The 14,832-nt window shown below is 38.1% G+C and overlaps 1 protein-coding gene across 3 annotated transcripts in view; it reads left to right on the plus strand.

The window, feature by feature from the left end:
* Positions 1–14,832, plus strand: part of LOC147830147 (uncharacterized) — a 350,272-nt gene that overhangs the window by 61,005 nt on the left and 274,435 nt on the right. The window lies entirely within an intron of this gene.

The following is a 14,832-nucleotide window of genomic DNA, read 5'->3' on the forward strand; positions in this document are numbered from 1 at the left end:
ATGGGAAGTGCAGATTTTTAGGTTCTATCCTGAGGAGGCCCTCAACCTTATTCTAACAAACTCTGCTGTGATTCTGATGCACACCAACCTTTTAGAGTCATTGTGCTATGTAATTAAACTTCCTGTGGTCTCTTGTTGGGTTTGATCAGTGGGAAGCACCAGTAGGAATTCTGAAGGAGGAAGGAGGGTGTTTGAGTATTTGTTTTCCCAGATCTTCCCTTGGGAGGCCACCACTAGTGGGCTGTGTTCCTTTAATGGAGGCCACTTCTCCTATCAGTAAGTCTTCTCTATGCTGCTACTCTTTGCAGTTCATAGTAACTTTTTACAGCTCCTACTGTAGCTGGCTTCAAAGGGTCCTGCATCATTCCTTATTAGCTTCTCTAAAATCTGCTCACATTCTTATAGATAGTCTCTTTCATAAACTTTTTTCAGTTATCTACCTGAGTATGCCTGAATCATGACTGATGTAGTAGTTCCCAGTGCCATTTTGAGGGGGAGGGGCTGATGTCTATTCAATGTTCACTTTACTTTTGTGAATACCTTCTCTTCCCTTACTTACTTCCTATGGTTGGTAGGAGGACTAAGCAATTAATGTGTTTATTATAGTGCTTATAAATGCTTATAGGTATTTAGAATATGGTAGTTACTTGTAGAGTGTTACAGTCTTTGCTGTGTGAAGTTATGTGATATGAATATGTTAATGTCCTCAGTTCCACTGCCTTTTTTGAACTCTTTTACCTTTTACCTCTCTGCCCCTTGGCCTACCAGTATTAACAGTGATTGCCATATTGATTACCTGATTTCAGATGGAGGACTGCCAGAACAATAAGAGTTCAACAGCTGGGCAATCATTGGGAGTTAAACATTAAAATCTCTTCTAGATTGTTTGGGCCAAAGTATCATTAAACTCATAATTAAGTAATGATTATTATCTAATACTAAAACACAAAGAAAGGTTTGCATTTCCTTACAAACAGCCATTTTTCCTCTTCCTTAATGGCCCTGAAGTATCCTGACACTACTGTGAACTTCTCCTTGTTGGTAGGAAGACATAAAATGATAAGAATAAGTGAATAATTAAGAAGAAGCCCACAGGTGGGTCTTTTTTTTTTGGTCCCTGGAATTGAACTCAGGACCTTGTGTTTGCCAGACAAGTATGGTGCCCCTGAGCTACATTCCCAACCCACAAGTGGGTCTTAACAGTGACTTTTGTCTCAGTGTGTCTGCTTTGTCTACAGCCAGATTCATGGATGTGTAACCTGTGCAGTCATACAGGTCTCTGCACTTGAAAGGGCTCAGGCTTGGTTTAATGTTCCTTTTGGAATTTTTTTTTTTTTTTTGTACTGGGGATCGAACTCAGGACCTTGTGCTTGCTAGGCAGGCGGTGGCACCACTGAGCTAAATCCCCGGCCCTCCTATTGGAATTTTTAAACAATAGACTTCATATTTCATTTTGCACTGGGCTCTAAATTATGTTAGTTCTTGCTTTGCCATATTCATGTTTGTTTAAGACGACCAACTATGTATGATCACTATCAAAAATAAGGTCTGACTGTTAGTACTACTTATACCTATTAATAATTGCTTTATTAATATTGGTCTCTAGATGAAAGGTTCTATGGTCCAACTCTCACTGTTTTAAACAAATATGTTCCTCTTTAAAAACTGAAATACAATTTCACTTACACTGCTATTTCTAATCAAATGTAACAGATAAGGAAACAAATGAGTTCCCATACACAGTCTTAAGGTTTATTGAAAACACTGAGGCCAATTTTAGGTTCTAACAGGAATTGCTGTTTGATTTTATCAGACAACCAAACATAAAATCTCCGACTCAAAGCTATAGACACAAATGACACTTGTTTTTCTTTGATGAGTTTTTCTTTGAGAGTAAAACAATGAGCAGTAGATATTCTTGGTAGCTTGGCAGCAAGTAAATATCACCTATACAATAACAAAGCATCTGTGAATCTCTTCCCTGAGGAACCTAAAATTGTTGATGGAACCAGAAATATCTTGGGTGTGAGGAGAAACTTTTTCTATAAGGTTGAGACATGGCTATAAAAATGAAGGTAATTTCTGGTTAAAAAGTCATTTTCTGAAAGAATAAATAGCACCTGACTCAATGTCACTATTTCCATTTTTGGCATCCAATGCACAAATCTGCAAGAAAGTCACATGTGCTAGGTAATGACTTTTGCCTAACATGGTGAAGAAACAGTTCATTGAATTATGGTTGGCAGGCTCTGTTGCTAACCTTATCCTGACCAGTCCTTGTGGGACATAGGATGGTATACAATTGGGTCCATTCAACTAATTTACCCCACTGTATATTCATAATACGTGGAACCTTGCCATGGAAAATCAAGAAATCTCACTACTCAAAGCAGCTGTGGGCTAAAAGAATGTCAGGGCTTGCAGGGACAAATGTATTGGAGGCTAAAACGTGTGGGTAGAGGTGTGAAGGCTCTCAGGCTGGTGCCTGGATATAGCACCTAGAATTAAATGCTGGAGGCTTTTCCTTTCCTCTAGGTACTCATTGACTGGACTCTGGTAAAGGACATTTGTAACATTCAAACGTAGCATTCATTTCCTCATTGGGCAAACCACCAGAAAGTGTTTTGAAGGAAAAAAAAAAAAAGCGAAACAGTGATTGATGTAGCTTTCTTTTCTCATAAATTACAAAAGTGGACCCCTTGAGCACACACGGATTGATGAAATGGGCTTAGGGCATCTTCTAAATAGATTTCCTGCCACTTACTAGACTAAAAGGTCTTGCTGGAGATAGCTACCAATGTGTCTTACCAGAAATTCTTGTATATTACTTTATAAAGTTTATTAGCATTCAAATTCCATATTATTCTGGTATACTTTGAGAAGCTAAAGAAAATCACTAATGGCTAGGCATGGTGGCATATACCTGTGATCCCAGCACTCTGAGAGGTCAAGGCAGGAGGATTCTAAGTTTGAGCCCAGCCTGGGAAACAATGAGAACCAGTCTCAAAATGAAAATATTTAAAAGGCTGGGCATACAGCTCAGTGCAAAGGCTTTGGGTTCAATCCCCAGTACCACAAAGCAAACAAATAGACAAACAAACAAAAAATAGTGTGGGGAAGCAAGTATAACTTAGTGATGGAATGTGCTTAGCATGTGTGAAGTTCAGGGTTCAATTTCCAGCCCCAGGAAGAAAATAAGGGCTAATACCTATAATGATATCAAACAAAATAGATCTCAGAGCAAAGACAATTACTAGAATAACAAAGATCATTTCACAATGGTGAAGGGGTCAATTTATCAAGGGGACATACTATTCCTAAATGCTTATATGCCTAATAACACACCTCAAAAATATATAAAGCAGAAAAAAATGGAAATAGTTTTGCATATGTATTGAGATATTTGAATTTGTAGTTAAAAACTTCCCCAAAATGAAACTCTAGGCTCAGATGAACTAGGCCTTGGTGAATTTTATGAAACATTTAAGGAAGAAATAGTACCAATTGTATACAAACTCTTGCAGAAAATTAAAGTACAGGGAATGTTTTTCAATTAATTCTATTAAGACAGTATTATCCTGGTACCAGAACCAAAGACATTACAAGAAAATTACAGTCCAATATTCATCATAAAATCTACTCATCATAGATTCAAAAATTCTTAAAATTTTAAATTGGATCCAAAATATTAAAATTGACTGAATATCTCAGGAATGAAAATTGGATTAAAATGTGAGGTTAATGGAATTACTGTCCACTTTCCTGTATAACTCAGATATAGAACACACCAATTTTTCTGGATTTCCTCTGGAAGTACTGTGTCCTTCTAAAAATCTAATTAAATTTGAAAAATTATTCTTTCCACAGTAGAATATAAGTCTTTCTTTCTTTCTTTCTTTCTTTCTTTCTTTCTTTCTTTCTTTCTTTCTTCCTTTCTTTTCTTTCTCTTTCTTTTTTTTCCTTTCTTTCTTTCCTTCTTTCCTTCCTTCCTTCCTTCTTTCTCTTCCTTTTTCTTTTCATTCCTTTTCTTTTCTTTTCTCCCTTCCTTTCCTCCTCTTTTTTCTTTCTCTCTTTTTTTGGTACCCAGGATTGAACTCAGGACCTTGCACTTGCCAAGCAGGTGAGGTGCCACTGAGCTAAATCCCTGGCCCTTCTCTCTCCCCCCATCTCTCCCCTCTCTCCCCTCTCTCCCCTCTCTCCCCTCTCTCCCCCTCTCCCCTCTCTCCCCCTCTCCCCTCTCTCCCCTCTCTCCCCTCTATCCCCTCTCTCCCCTCTCTCCCCTCTCTCCCCTCTCTCCCCTCTCCCCTCTCTCCCCCTCTCCCCTCTCTCCCCTCTCTCCTCTCTCTCCCCCCTCTCCCCTCTCTCCCCTCTCTCCCCTCTCTCCCCTCTCTCCCCCTCTCCCCCTCTCCCCTCTCTCCCCTCTCTCCCCTCTCTCCCCTCTCTCCCCTCTCTCCCCTCTCTCCCCCTCTCCCCTCTCTCCCCTCTCTCCCCTCTCTCCCCTCTCTCCCCCTCTCCCCTCTCTCCCCTCTCTCCCCTCTCTCTTCTCTCTCCCCTCTCTCCCCCCTCCCCTCTCTCTCCCCTCTCTCCCCTCTCTCCCCTCTCTCCTCTCTCTCCCCTCTCTCCCCTCTCTCCCCCCATCTCTCCCCTCTCTCCCCCTCTCCCCCTCTCCCCTCTCTCCCCTCTCTCCCCTCTCTCCCCTCTCTCCTCTCTCTCCTCTCTCTCTGCCTGAGATCAGACTCAGAGCCTTGTGCATGCTACACCTCCAACCCTAGAAGTCCTTTCCAAAGACATTCAGATTTTAGTCATGTCAAATCTGTTTTTTGTTTAAACAAACAAAGACATAGCACTACTGCAGGATTCAACTGAACTCATATATTTAAATTTCTTCTGCTGTCTTTCTTTGTTTTTGTTTTGTAACAAACCACCACAAACTTATTGGCATAGACACACATTTATTAGCTCATGGTTTTTGTAGGTCAGTCTGGGAATGGCTTACCTAGGTCCTCAGGTTAGGATCTCACAAGCTGCAATCAAATTGTTGGCTGGGCTGTATTCTTATTTGGAGGCTTGGCTGGGGAATGATCTGCTTCCAAACTCACTCAAGTCCTTGGCTGAATGGATTTCTTTGTTCTTTGAGGACTGAAGGCTTTGGCTTCTTGTGGGGTGACAGTTGGAGGCCCACCTCAGCTCCTTGTGAGTGCCTGCAGCCCCTCAAGTGTGCCCACAGTTCCTTGCTATGTGGGCCTTCCCAACATGGTGGTTTAATCCATAAAGCTAGTAAGGAGAGTATCTGGAGTAAATTCACCAGCAAGACAGTGGTGTATAATATAACATAATCAGAGGAGTGACAGGACATCTCATTGTTTTTGTCATACTATTTGGCTAGAAGTCCACAATCAAGGGGAGGGAATTAAAGCATAAAACACAAGGAGGCAGAGCTCATAATGGGTGAATTCACAATCTCTGCAACATATAATTTTAGGCAGTAACACACTCTTAAATAAAATTGAATCCAAGGATGTAGAAAAAGAATTCTACAACATGAGCAAGTAGAATTTATACAGGTTTGAAAGACTGGTTCAACATTCAAAAATCATTTAATGTCATACATGACATCAATAACTAAAGAAGAAAATCATATGATAATATTAAAGAAGACATTTGACAAACTGCAACATCCATTCATGATAAAAGTGCTTAGCAAACTAGGAATAGAGGGAAACTTCCTTTTTTGGGAGGTAAAGAATATCTGGCAAAACCTATAGCTAACATCATACTTAATGGTGAGAAACCAGAAGCCTTTCCACCAAAAGCAGAAACAAGCTAAGATAGACCTTCTCACTGCAGCTTTTCAACACTATACTGAATGCTGTAGCTAAAGCAATAGACGAGGAAAGGGGGAAAAAGGCATACTGTTTGAAAAAGAAGAAATAAAACTCTCTTTGCTTACAGATGACATGAATGTCTGTGTAGAAAGAAAATCTGAAAGAATTCATAAAGACAGGGGGATTGCAAGTTTGAGCCCAGGCTGGACAACTCAATTACTTAGTGAGACCTTGTCTCAAAATAAAAATTAAAAAAGGGCTGGACATGTACTCAGTGCAAAGGCCCTGCGCAATCGCTAGTACTACCCAAACCCCCAAACAAAACCAAGCAAAACAAAACAAAACAAAAAAACCCAAATCCAAACCAAACAAGATACTCTCTCCCAAATCCCTTCTGAGATTCCATCTTACTCCAATCAGAAAGTCTATCATCAAGAACAACAACAAAAAACAACAAATGCTGGTAAGTATATGCAGAAAAAAAATGCTTCTACATTGTTAGTGGGAATGTAAACTAATGCAACCACTATGAAATTTAGTATGGAGATTCCTCAAGAAACTGACCTATTTGACCCAGTTATATGAGTACATTCCTGAAAGAGTTGCAGTCATCATCCTATAGTGATACATGCATACTCATAACAGTACAATTCATGATAGGTAATCTCTGGAAACAGCCTCAAGGCCTATCAAGATATGAGTGGATAAAGCAAATGAGATATATATACACACTAGAGTATTATTCAGCAATAGAAAGGGATGAATTGATGTCATTTTCAGGAAAATGGATGGATCTTGAGCTCATAATGTTAAATAAAATAAGCCAAATACAGAAAATTAAATACTGCATGCTTTCTCTTATATGAAAATCCAAAATATGAATAAATTAAAGAGTAAAATAAAGAAAAGATAGTAGTAGGACACAGAGAAGTCAACTTTAGGAGATGGGGAATGGGCTAAAGAGAAGGGAGGGATAGTATGGAGGTGAAAAGGGATTGAAAATGATCAAGATATACATATATGTATATCTGTTCCCCAAAATGAATGTAAACATTATGTATTGGAAACATATACCAATAAAAAGGAAAAAAGAATTAAAATGAACTTTTGGTTGGAACAGTCATGTATATAAATTTGTTGAATATACTAAGTTTTATTATGCTCTAATTATTTCCTATATAAATCTAATCTTTCAAATTTGTCTCTGAGTTCTTGAAGACAGTTACCATATCCTAACTTTCTGGTATGTACAATATAGCAATTTAGCATGTTAATAGGAGCATGTAGAAATTCTGTCAATAACATTCAAATGTTACACATTTAAAACCAAAAGTTCTAAAACCAAAACTTAAGTGCTTGTACTTCATGTATTTGTCAACAAAGCTTGTGGAGTTCAGCTCAACTTGAAGTTTAGAAAAATAATGTGATTTGCTTGATTTTTACAATTGATTTAATCAATTGTATAAGATATATGTTTAAAATTTTTTCAGGTATAAAATTTTTAAAAATTTCTTTATGAATTAGTGAAAGTTTGAGCTTATTGTTACAAAATGTCACTATTTATCTGTTATCTTGTATCTTTGCTTTTTTAAAGGAGAGAAAATTGTTTTATCAGAAGTTTCACTAGAGCTATGTGACATCTCACCTATCCCATAAACCATGGTGATAGTCATATTAATTTACTTTGTTAAAGTATTTTTATTATCATCATGTTTAATTTCAAACATGCAAAAGTGGAGGGAAATAGAATCCTCATGTACCCATCACTGAACTTCAGTAGTTATAAACACATGGCCAATCTGTTTTATCTACTTGCTGACATCTGCCTACCTCACCTCACTGTTGAAGCTAATACTCAGCATTATGTTATTTCATTTACAAATACTATAGTATCTATGTTTCTAAGATGGAAGTTTTTTATTAAACTTAACAATTATTTGAAATTCTTTAATATTGTCGAACATTCAATCTGTGTTCAGTTACTTAAATTCTTTCTTTCTCCCTCTCTCTCCTTCTCCTTCTCTAATAATTGTTTTGTTGTGGGCTGGGTGTGTAGTCCGGTGGTAGTATGCATGAGGACCTGGGTTCAATATCTAGCACCAAAACAAAACTAAACAAAACCACCAAACAAAAAAGTGCTTTTTAAAGTTAGATTTCAAACAAGGTGCACACGTACTTAGTTGGTATACCACTTAAATCCAAAGATCCATCTCTCCTATTTATTTGCTTTATTTTGTTTTATATCCTTTAATAGAATTCCTAACTTGAAGGCGGATAGAGACCTTGAAAAGTTACCTAATTTATTCTCTTTTATGTGAGATCACACCTAAATTATCTTGACAGAGAGGTGCTGAGAAAGTTTCCATTTTGATAAAATTTGTTCTCTTGTTTTCCCTTGTACACTGAAATACCTGAGGTTATGGAGACCTTTACAGAAAGGAGAGTTACAATGTGCACAACAGATTGTACTGCTGGAAACACCTCTTGCTCCAACTCCATTAATTAGGATTCATTTTATTACTTACCTGACAAAAAATTTCTTTGTTAGATATGAAAGTACAAATGGAAGATTTTGTCCATCAATGTTTTTGCCCTTTCTGTGGGTCTCTGAAATTCTTAATCAGAAATTCAGCTAAACAGTGTTTGTATGCTTTTAAATTATCAAAAGGTAATCGGTATTTACCTTAGAATCCTGGCCAAATTCCAGCACTGATTAATATATTCTTACATCCCTAAATTTCATCTGCATTTTCAAATGGATTCGATATCCTTACTTACCTGTCCCAACCCGTTGATTGATGTTAAAGTTGACTTGTTTGGCAACTGGTGCTTTGGGCTCCAGAGAGACCCAGGTAAATTTGGCAAACAAGTTTATGTGTATGAGGGGTAGGAATGACTTTTGAGGGTTCTACAGCTTAATCTTATTCTATAATGTGAAAAAATTTAAGGAGGGAATAGCCAATCATTCAGACTATGGAGTCTTTCATTGACTTAGTAAACTTTTAGTAAGAGGCTTGTATGTGTGAGGTATTGTTCTAGGTATTATGGGAGATTAAAAATGAAGTAAATAGTAGTTTTGGACATAGAAAAATATACAGTCTAGTAGGGTGGATGTCTTTATAATATGAGGAAATGCTAATAACTTAAGAAAGTCTTTCTTAGAGACTATCTTGTATCATGGTAACTCACTCTGAGCTGTAGGGTGTATTTTAATTTTTTCCTCACTTGGTGCAAGCTAGCTCTGCAGAGCCCATTTTTTTCCCTACCTTTCTGTTTTCTTCCTACCTTTAATAAATGTGAACTTTGCCCACATTTTAAAAAGTCTTCCTTATAATCAGTAAAAACTGAAGTAAGTTTCTAGCCTCTTTAATCTTAGGTTTTCTCATATGTAAAATGGAGACAAATATTTATCTCAGAGCTTTTGTAAACATTTTATGGTTTAAAGTACTTGAGATATTGCCTGGCACATAGTAAGTACACAATAACTCTTACTTATTTTGACTTGCATTACTGCCAGGAGAATATTGATACCATGTAAGGCTATATTGGGTTGAGGATACAGATTTAGATATATCTCTAAGTTATACAGTCATAGGTGGACAGCTAATTCACCCCATGAATACCAGAATTATTGGGGAATTCCATTTACTAGTGCCTCACAGGCTCTGAAACGTTCATTTGCTAGTTCTCTGGTAAAGATTATTAAATAAGGAGAAGGAATTGGTATCTTCCTGTTTTCACCCCAATATCTAATTTAAAATCCCGAGTGAAGTTAAAGGACTGAGATGTGGAAATTTGGGACTTCAAAACTGTTACAACAGGAGAAAATAAAAACTTTACTGTTTGACATTGGCACATATTCCAAAGTCCCTCCTTATTTAATGAGCATTAAGCTTTCATATGAGACATAAGGCACTTAAGGGAGAAAGTATTGCCACAAGGCTAATGATGACAACAGCTGCCAGCGCACCTTCCATCAAAAGCAAGTGAGGACTTGAAACAAACCTGAGCTCCTGGCTTGTGCTAGAAGCATCACCTTGACATGCCTGTGCCGGCAGAGGCCTAGGATGCATTCCTTAACACCAGGACTCCAGGACGTGCTGGGTGCCAGGAGCCCAGTGGTAATGAGAGAGCAATTGTTTAGCTTCATTCAGATGGCATTCTTTCCTTGTGGGTGGACTGGCTCTGAAAGTTTGTGCAGGGAGCCACAAGAACAAATGGGCCAATTCCTTTCCTTCACCAGGGGTTACATTCATTCATTCATTCATTCAGTGCTTCAGACATTTAAGGCATTCATTTTGGTGGTGATGAAAGCAAGGAAAACAGTATATGTAGGACTGACTGGAGATTGTAAACTTCATATTCTCTTCTTTGCATATTTTAGACAAATTCCACTGAGATACTTTCAAATGAATCAAATCACTAGTTGTAGCTGAGTGCAAAAAGCCAAGAACTTGATTCTCTTCTTTTGAGAATTTGCTATGTGCAGAACACCAGTCTAAGTAAGTACTGATGAAATCCTAAAAAGAAAATGGTTAGCCTCTAAAAACTAGGTTGATTTGTATGTTAGTCAGCTTTGAGTTATTATAATGAAATACTTGGGATAATTAGCTTACAAAGAGCAAAGGTTTATTTTGGCTCATGGTTTTGGAGCCTCCATAAATCTGGGCTTGTGGTGAGAGAGCACATCACAGTAGGAGTGTGTAGTGGAGCAAGTCACTCACCTCTCAGCCAGGAAACAAAAGAGAAGGAGAGAGGGCCTGGAATCCCACAGTCTCTTCAGGGCACACTTGCGACTGGCTTAAGAAGCTTCCCCAGCACCTCTCCTCCTAAGGGTCCCTAGTGCCTCCCAATAGCACTCCGTGAGGATGAAATCTTTAACAGATGGGCTTCTGGGGGGGACATTTAACATCCAAATTGTAGCAGTGTGCGAGCAGACTGATTTCATCAGCTTTATAAAGAGAACTCTGTGTACCTTTTTTTCTGGGGAACTTACTCTCTTATAAACACGTGGTTCCTTGACTAAATCTTAGCTTCCTACTTGAGTATCAGGGAGCTAGCTCATTCTCAAAACACAAAATTTGACAAATTGTGATCTCGACTCAGCTTTCCACATGCATTCTTACTGTTACTGTTTCCCTCCCTTCAGTTGGAGTGACCGATGGGAACCTCATCTTTCACACTTTTTAAGAATATAGTTCCAGGGCCGGGAATTTAGCTCAGTGGTTCCGGTGCCTGCCGCACAAGTGCAAGGTCCTGAGTTCGATCCCTGGTACCAAAAAAAAAAAAAAAAAAGAATATAGTTCCACAAATATCTCTTGGGATAAACTGTATATCATATTAAATCATATTTGCCTTTCACACATAGAACCAAAGGAAATCTTGGGGTTGTTTAGTACAAAACTACCAAAGTATGTTCTATCAAAATCTTATTGAATAAAAATGCTTTACCTAGTAAAAATGCACTCTATTTCTAACTAACTTGTTAGTAAAAGTCTATGAACAAACAAAGTATTATCATCAGATTGATGTACTAGGAATTATAAATTCTGTCCCCCTTGTTGTCTGAGAAGCCAGTTACATTTATTTGAAGGCCTCTCTTCTTTTAGCATTTTCTAAGATAATAGATAAATTTCATTCAATTCCTCCTCCCTACATCTAGCCAATTCTATAGTTCCTTGAGATACACAGCATCTATTCCTATCAACTTTTTCTACATGGTCTGCCTTTATGTGTGTTCTTTAATGTACAGGCTTGTTGTCCATACTCTTTTCTGTCTTTGGCATTTCCACTTGTCATATATATCCATATATTTTCTTATACCATATAGCAACAAAGCCATGATTTCTGCTCTCAAAAGTCAGTGCTCTATCGGGGTAGATGAAACACATGGCTTTGGAAGGAGTGGCTTCTGCCTGTACTTCTTCCATGGTATTTTTATGTTATAAAAGACCACGATGGGACTGGGGACATAGCTCAGTGATAGAACACTTGCCTAGGATGCACAAGGTCCTGGGTTCAATCCATAGCACTTGGGGGGTGGGGTTAGGGCACAAAAAATGAGAAAAGAAAATGAAATGAGAAGAAAAAGTCCATGGTGGGGAACAGTTTTTAAGATTTAATCAATGTAAATAGCACTGAAAAATTGGGTATATAAAAAAACTCTTAGATTTCAGCCTTGTGAGTGAATCAAATTATTAGAGAATGGCACAGACCTTTTCTAAAAGTAGTTTTTAAGGCAGGCACAGCGGCATGTGCATGTAGTCCCAGTTACTTGGGAAGCAGAGACAGGAAAGGTATGCATTCGTGAATATCTAATACTCATGTTTTTCGAGTGTCAGAATAAGATCAAATGAACATGAGGAACAAATATGTATTATTTTAATAAATAATGGATGAAAACTTTTGAAATTTGGTAAAAGACATAAATCTATGAATTCATGAAGTCCAGTGAATCCTAAATGGAACAAAACCAAAGAGATACATGTTGTAGTATGTCACAAAGACAGAAAATATTTAGAAAGTAGCAAGAAAAAAATTATGTACTATTCAAATGGCTACAGTTTTCTCACCAGAAACTGTTCAAGCAAGAAGATAATGACACAGAATTGTTAAATTCTGAAAGAAAAGAATTATCAACCCTGCATTATATGTCCAGTAAAAATCTTCTTTATGAATGAAGGTTAAATAAAGACACATTGCCAGGTATGGTGGGGTATGCCTGTAATCAAAGCACTCAGGAAGCTGAGGCAGGAGAATGGCCATAAGTTAGAGGCCAGCTTGGGCTACATAGTGAGTTCGAGACCAGCTTGAACTATATGGTGAGACCCTGTCTCAAAAAAGAAAAAAAAAAGACACAGATTCTCAAATAAAAAGTAATAGAATTTATTTCCAACAGTTCTGATCTAAAAGGATTACTTAATAAAATTCTACTACAAAAAGGCAATAATATCAGAAGATAATTTGGAGCATCAGGAATGAAGAAAGAATGATATAAGTGGGAAATACAGTGAACCCTTGACTTACGAAGTCAATTCATTTAAGAGGGCTGTTTGTAACACAAGTTGGTTGTAAGTCATGGCTATTTTTCCCAGAATAAATAATGGAAATTCCTATAATGCATTCCGAACCTCCCAAAGGACCCCTTAACTAACCTTTTCATAATAAAAAGGGATTGTAATTTACCAGAAACACCAATAATTTTCCTAGTGTAGTCATCAAAAAGTTATGAAATGTGCCTAGTTTACCAGAAACAAAAATTTCATACTGTACTCACCATTCATGTTGACATATTTGGCTTGCAGGGAGGGAGGATGAAATGGAAGGTGGTTACTGTTTGAAAGGAGAGTCCCCTTCCATAAGAACATCAGGAATCTGGCTCCCTGGTGTCCCTTCTCTCCTTGGGAGAATCTGTAGCCCATTAGGACCTGCTTCTGACTTACTAGGTCTCAACCTTTTCAGAACTAAAAACTATGGAGATGTGGGTTTTTAATAAAATGGAGTACTACTCAGCCATGAGGAATGAGAAACTGGAGTCATTTATAGCTAAATGGATGCATACTGAGGCCATACTCTTAAGTGAAATAAATAAGACACATGTGTAAATACCGAATAGTTTCTCTAGTGTGAGAAACTGAGAGTGTAAATAAGGATTAAGAGGATTAATAACTAACAATTGATACTTTGAAATGGGAAAGGGTCCAAAGGGGTAGGGGCAGTGGGAGGAGATGGGGAAAGGGAAGAATGGGAAGGAAAAATTATGAGAAAAGAAAAAAAAATGGAAACAAAGTACGTAAATAGGGAGGGGTGGAGGGGTGAAGGGTGCACAGGTAATGGGGAAAAAATAAGAACCAAGATATATCATGTACAGGTGCAAGCACCCAATGATAAATGTAAACATACTGTATACCTAAAATGTACCAATAAAAGAATTTAAGCAAAAAACAAAACTAAAAACTAGTCTGAGGTTGTCTGTTTCTGTCTTTTCTTTAACACTGTTCTGCAGTATAACATGACATTGTCATTAAGCAAGTGAATGCAATGATTGGCTTTTTCTCTGTCTGGGTGGGTCTTCTCTACAAATGTTTGTAGCTCTGTCCATTTTTTCAAAAAATCCTTTATTTCAGAAGAAGAATTTTGCTGCACTGATTGTTGATACTCCCCCTCCTCTTGAGAAAGCTCTTCAGCTGCCATTCTCTGTTGCTCAGGCAGAAGTTGCTAAAGTTCCTCTGTAGACAATTCCTGAGTGCTCCTCCACCAGTTCCTCAACATCACCACTGTCTACCTGCAAGCCTATGGACTCTGCTATAGTGACAGTGTCATCAACCACAGGGTCAGTTGAAGGCTCAGGCTCCTCTACACAGCCTTCAAAGTCTCTGTCCTCTAAAACTTTAGGCCATACTTTCGTCCAGGCAGATCTCAGTGTCCTTAGAGAGACATTGGCCCAGGATTTCTCAACTCCACATAGGAAAGGATGTTGTAATGTTCTTTCCAGAACTCTTTAAGGCTTACATTGTACCTGAGACCATCTGGAAGCAGTTCAGGTACAGTTTGTTGGTGTATAGCTTCTTAAAGTTATAATCTGCTAGTCCATAGGCTGCAGTAGAAGAGTTGTATTAGGTGGGAGGAACTCGACTGAGAGCCATGGGAATTCTTCAGCCAATTCTTTCCAAATCTTGTGGGTGAGCAGGAGCATTGTCCATGATGAGGAGAGCCTTGAGTGGTAAACTTTTGTCCCCTAGATATTTCTCAACAGTAGGACAAAAAGCCTCCTTCATCCACTCAAGAAAAAGTGCTCTTGCATTAGATTTCCATATGATCCCTACCCTATTTTTCATAACTTTATGTTTTCTGAACACTCTAGGGGTCTCAGAGTGATAAACCAAGAGATGCTTTATCTTGAGGTCACCATTCACATTGGCAAATAGCAATAAGATTAGCCTATCCTTCATAGGCTTATGGCCTGACATTTTCTTCTCTTCCTGGGTAATGTATATTTTCTTGGGGA

This window comes from Heterocephalus glaber, unplaced genomic scaffold, assembly GCF_053883595.1.
Source record: "Heterocephalus glaber isolate CG9 unplaced genomic scaffold, H.glaber_assembly_v1.0 deba00000331, whole genome shotgun sequence".
Taxonomy (NCBI): domain Eukaryota; kingdom Metazoa; phylum Chordata; class Mammalia; order Rodentia; family Bathyergidae; genus Heterocephalus; species Heterocephalus glaber.